Genomic DNA, 6,305 nt, shown 5'->3' on the forward strand with positions numbered 1-6,305 from the left:
TCAGTTTATAGGTTGTCTTTTCACTTACTTGATAGTGTCTTTTGAGGTGCAAGGTTTACGTAGAGGATTGTCAACCTCGAATGTAATAGGTTGGCCATGGTATGCCATTTCCTTGGAAATTTTGTGTATTAGTTTTATCCCCATGTTTAACAAATGATCACAAACTTAGAAGTCTAGAGCAACACAAACATAGTTTCCAAGAGTCAGGAACTGGGCATATCTTAGCTGAGGTCTCTGCTCAGGGTTTTAAAAGGCTGAAATCAAGATGTTGGCCAGCTGTGTCCCTATTTGGTGACTTGAATAAGGAAACAGTCCCTTTCAATCTTCCTCAAGTGGTTGGAAAAATTCATTTCCTTGAGGTTGTATGATTGATATCCCTGTTTTCTTGCTTTCTGTCAGCCAGGGGTAGCTCTTGGCTCCTAGAGGCCACTCTCAGTTCCTTACCATGTGGATCCTTAGTTTGGACAGGCTAGTTTGAAACATGAATATTTGCTCCTTTGATGCCAGGAGAATCGTTCTCACACCTTCAATCTCTCTGATTTCAAGAAGGAGCAAATCTCTGTCTTAAGCACTCACCTGATTAGGTATGGCCCACCCAATTCAAAACCAACGGATTAGCAACCTAACCATGGGAGTTATTTCTCATTATATTCACAGGTTTCACCCCATACTCAAGGATTGTAAAGGGTGCATCCACCAGGGGGCAGGAATCTTGGGGGCCATTTTAGGATTCTGCCTACCACACCCTGAAAAGGTAACTTCTACTATCTCTATACAGAGAGATTTATCGGGTTGGCCAACTCAATATATGAGAAGTATTTTAGTTTTTTGTGATTTTCACTTTTTCAGAATAAAAAATACAGTAACATGGAGTTTTTGTACCTGAATTATGTTATATTCACTTATTTTTGTCTTTGAGAAAACAAAAGGTTAACAGTGAACAGGTAAATGAAAGATTTGTCAAATATACCATATTTCTCTTCCCACTCCCACCTCTTTCCTCTTTCTCATACCTGCTAAGCAAGGAATGGAGTAGTTTGCTGTCATGAAACATTTAACAGGAGGCTTCCTGTGTGCTGTTTTCAGTCTTGCATGAATTCTATGTTCCTTAACAGCACCTGAATACAGGTGCCAGGGAGCTGGCAAGCCGGCTTTCGGGGATAATAGAAATTCATGTATCTCATTCGTATGGAAATTCCATACGGTGAACAGCAGCCATTTACAAGTCTCCTCCTTTCTGATATGTAAAGTAACTTTTACAACACCCTCTCGTGAAAATGATTCTAGCCTCTGGCTTTCTAGATGACTTGTTAGATTTTTGATCCCTGTCTCTGCTAAAAAGGGCTATCTTGTAAGAGAGTATATATATATGCCCACAATATGTTGAATAAACGCCTTTGTTCCATCAGAGCACTGATCCCCATGTCTGTCTGTCTGTCTGTCTGTCTGTCTGTCTCTCTCTCTCTCTCGCCCCACCTCTCTCCTCTGTCTCCTTCATGCGGCTCAGCCTCTTTTCTTTCTTCTTTCACTTTCTTATCGGTCGACTCTGTACCCCCAAGTTCCAGCCCATTAAAGGACCACAACAATTGGTGCGCCAGAACAGGGACTTGGGATACGGCAGGTCGGGCAGAATGACCCTGGAAAGCTTATTGAAGCTGGTAAGTACTAAAGACATGGGTATAACGGCGAGCCTATTGAGGCTGGTAAATATTAAGGATGTAAATATAACAGCGGGAAATTCCAATCACTTTTTTACTTTACTTTATCACTTATTTAAAGCTCAGGGATTTTTAGTTTTGCGCCAGGAAATAGACACTGGCCTTCAAACAGTGGTTGAATGTAACTCTTGGTTCCCTGAGGAAAGCGATATTGATTTAGAAATTTGGCACCAGGTCAAAAAGAATATTAAATGAGCTGCCAGAAAGGGAAAAAACATTCCTACAGATTTCTGGTCTTTATGGGCTCCTATTGAAACTATGATTCTGCCACTTCAAGATAATCCTGGCCCTCCTGATATTCAACAACAGGCAGAACACTTATTACATAAACATAAACTAAATGATAAAACCTTACAAAAGGCCCAATTGGAACAACATAATATATTTACCAACCCGCCCTTGGTTGTTCCAAGCGCTCCCCATCTGTCAACAGAGGCAAATTTAAAAGCCTCTCCTTTGCTAGAACCTAATGATTTTAACAACGACTCCCCTAAGCAATCTCCTTCGCGACAGAGGTTTTCTGAATGGCTGGCTTCACAATCGCAGGTCTCTGAAGCCGATGGTTTTTCCATTTTTCCAGTTTTAAGAAATCCTGATGCTCAAGGGCACGTAGTACCTCAATATAAGGCTATTAACTTTTATCATATGCAACAAATGAAAAAGGCCATAACTATGCACGGCCCACATTCACCTTTTATTAAAGTATTCCTAAATTCTATTACATCCACTCTGGGAAATTTTGTTCCCCATGATTGGCGTACTTTAATAAAAGCTCTCCTTAAACCAGGAGAATAACTTCTATGGACAATGTGGTTTTATGACATAGCCAGAGATCACGCTAACAGAAATGCTCGAGCTGGCGCTCCCCAAAATCAAGTTACTTTTGAGATGTTAACTGGTACAGGACCATTTGACGCTTTAGAAGCTCGAGTACAGTGCCCTCCTTTGTTGCATAAACAAGTAAAAACAGTGGCCCTTGAGGCTTGGGAGCGAATAACTCCTCAAGGGGAGCCTACAGGTAGCTACACTAAAATATTGCAAGGACCTAATGAAACGTATGCTAATTTTTTAGTTAGATTACAAACTGCTATTTCCCTTACTGTAATTGGAGAAGAAGCTAAAAGACAACTAGAGAAACCACTTGCTTATGAGAATGCAAATCAGGAATGCCAAAAAGCCATAGCTCCTATTCGGGAGGCAGAGACTATTATAGATTATTTGAAGGCTTGTCGCATCTAGGATCAGAAACTCAAAAGATGCAAATGCTAGCTGAAACAATGGTTGCTGCCCTTAAAAAGGGAAATGAAAGATGTTTTACATGTAGAGACAAAAGCCATCTAAAAAGAGATTGCTCTAAAAAGGTTAATAATAAACCCCCCAAAATCTGCCCTTGCTACCGTAGAAGAATGCATTGGGCCAAACATTGTAAATCTAAATTTGACATTAAGGGAAAACCTATTCCACAAAACTCCAAGCAGGGGACCGCCCAGGTGGCCTCCAACAATAACCAGGGAAAAATTCCATCTTTTCCCTCAAACTCTCAAACAGTCCCCTTTCCAATACCTACCAGATTATTTGAAGCCCTGCCCCCACAAACTTTCCATCTTTTACTTGGCCAATCTAGTTTGACTTCTAAAGGAATTACTGTTCATCCTGGAGTAATTGATTCAGACTATACAAGAGAAATTTAAGTTGTGATGTCATCCCAGATTTTATGGCAATTTAAAAAGGGAGACAAAATGGCTCAATTATTTCTTTTTCCTTACATTTCTATTAACTCCTCTAAAGATGTACAGATGGGCAGATTCGGCAGTACAGATCAAAAACAATCCTTGTGGACTTCATTAGTATCTGAATTTGCCCAACCAAACATAAATATCAAAATTAATGGTAAAAAATTTTCTGGTCTCCTCAACACTGGATCTGATATTACTATCATTTCCAAACATTTATGGTCCAAATCTTGGCCTATACAAAAAATTTCTTGCCAAATTGCAGGAATTTCTCAAACTAAAGTACAAGAGATTTATCAAAGTACTCAAATATATCCATGTGAGGGACCAGAAGACCAACCTACAACATTAAAACTTTATGTGATAGATGCCCCCCTTAATTTAATAGAGAGAAACTTTACTCACCCTGTTGTAGCCACGCGTTCTGGGAAACAAACTCACTCAGAAGGACAATGCAGATAGTGGAGTGCAGTTTATTGCACCGGTGGGCCGAAAGCAGTCTTCTCTTAGCCAAAGACCCTGACCAGCATTTGTAAAAATCTTTGATACTCCATGTGTATGTGTCCGAACTCACCACTCCAAATTCCTTGAGACTTACATAAACTAGGAAGGGTAAATGCAATCACAGTAATCCCATCATTCGTGTGTTATGTGTTCAAACAGTTAAACAATTGGCCAATAATCAATAAGCCCGAGGTTACACTCCGAGAGGTATAGAAAAATTTGTGGCTTGTCTGGAGACAGGGGTGATTAGTATATGTTTTCCAAAAATTAAAAAAGGGGGAATACAGTGGAACAGTACTGTCTTCCCTATCTAAAGCAGACTCTACTAGAATATAGCTTTATTTGTTTTAAATTTTTTAAAATGTACCACAGAGAGATATTTTAACTAGAGCAGAAAAACATTTTGAGGAATTGAAGGACACTTCTCTTCCTCTGCCCATTTGGTACCAAGACAGGTTAACAAAACAATGGAAATCTGGGAAACTAATCTTACAGGGAAAAGGGTATTCCTGTGTCTCCCCAGAAGGATCCAACGAACTCACATAGCTTCCTCTTCAGAAAATTGGACTCAAGGGGGCCCCCAGCCTTCAAAACAGAGACGAAACAACAAAAGCCCCAGGAGGAAGAAATTCCAATACAGGCCTTGGCAGCTCTAAAGATCTCCAGGAAGCGCCGCCCTCGGCGACATCAACCTTATAACCTCCCCACTTGGGGGCAAATAAAAATCCTTACTAATCGAGCTGAAAATTTGGTCTCTCAACAGGGAATGCCGCAGGATCCAGAAAACATTGTCCTAGCCATGCTTAGCTTGGTCGCTTGTGCCACCCCTGCGCCCGAGGCAAATTAATTATTCATACCCAACCCTCTTTCTTATTACAGGTGATATAATGGACGGAGAGAAGATCAATTGTTTCTACTAACGACTCTATACATATGCCTTCTTCCTAGAGCATTAAAGGGTCCTCACACTCTGAAGTAGAAAAAAAAAACGAATTAACATTTCTCTAGGTTATGAAGTCCTTCCTTTGTGCCTGGGACCAACAGAATTCTGACAAACTTGGGCTTTCGCCCTGCCTCTCAAAAAAGACTTTCGGACTTTGCTTTAATTGTAAACCATGGTTACACTACAAAAACATTAGGGAAAGAATTCACTACCATGACAAACGACTTCTTGAGTGACTTAACAGAAAAATCTCCCCACCTCGCCTTCAAATCAATAAACAGATTGGGCCTAAACTACCAGACACCTGGAAACCTGTTGCGAGCACCTAAAAACTTGAAACTTGGAATGGACGTTTTACAAGGACATGCTAATAAGACTTTACCTTCTGTAACCTGTATTAATTGCTAACTATATACTTGTTAAGAAATGATTCCCTTTTGATTGTGATTGGGATTCTACTCAATATTGTGTTACTCTTGTTCAATCTAATCATAGTACCTACAACTGGGTACAAATCAAAATTCATTTATGAAACATACATAATAATGCCTCACTGTATGTACAAAAAGAACTCCTTGTTACCTTTTTTAAAAAACATCTGCCTTCTTCCACTAATCTAGAGACTTTAGCTGAGCAACTAGCAGTTTAATTATCTGGGCTAAACCCACGAGGTTGATTTCAAAATACTATTCACAGCATCGGGTCTAAAACCGTAACTTTGGTGTTTGTCTTGGTGACTTTATTTGTTTACTGTTGCCTTTCTATAAGATTAGTTTATACTAAACAACTCATATGGTCAGGACCTTTTTTACAAATATAATAAAACAGGGGGAGTTGTCAGGATACATTTAACAGGAGGCTTGCTGTGTGCCGTTTTCAGTCTTGCATGAATTCTATGTTCCTTAACAGCACCTGAATACAGGTGCCAGAGAGCTGGCAAGCCGGCTTTCGGGGATAATAGAAATTCATGTATCTCATTCGTATGGAAATTCCATACGGTGAACAGCAGCCATTTACAAGTCTCCTCCTTTCTGATATGTAAAGTAACTTTTACAACTCCCTCTCCTGAGAAGGATTCTAGCCTCTGGCTTTCTAGATGACTTGTTAGATTTTTGATCCCTGTCTCTGCTAAAAAGGGCTATCTTGTAAGAGAGTATATCTATGCCCACAATACGTTGAATAAAAGCCTTTGTTCCATTAGAGTACTGGTCCCCGTGTCTCTCTCTCTGTCCCCTTCATGCGGCTCAGCCTCTTTTCTTCTTTCTTTCACTTTCTTATCCGTCGACTCTGTACCCCCAAGTTCTGGTCCATTAAAGGACCACAACAGTTTGCTTATATGGCCTCAATATAAATAAGACAGAAAATATTAATGGAAATAATCATCTTAGATAACGCACAATATGATTT

At 39.9% G+C, this 6,305-nt stretch overlaps 1 long non-coding RNA gene across 1 annotated transcript; it reads left to right on the top strand.

Moving 5' to 3' along the window:
- Positions 1–1,438: 1,438 nt before the first annotated feature.
- On the top strand, positions 1,439–6,100 carry LOC145535351 (uncharacterized). The gene is made up of 2 exons (XR_014075380.1): positions 1,439–1,658; positions 4,835–6,100. It is a non-coding gene; the product is annotated as an uncharacterized LOC145535351 (long non-coding RNA).
- The last annotated feature ends 205 nt before the right edge of the window (positions 6,101–6,305 follow it).

This window comes from Giraffa tippelskirchi, chromosome X, assembly GCF_054371585.1.
Source record: "Giraffa tippelskirchi isolate mGirTip1 chromosome X, T2T-mGirTip1v1.2.pri, whole genome shotgun sequence".
Classification (NCBI taxonomy): domain Eukaryota; kingdom Metazoa; phylum Chordata; class Mammalia; order Artiodactyla; family Giraffidae; genus Giraffa; species Giraffa tippelskirchi.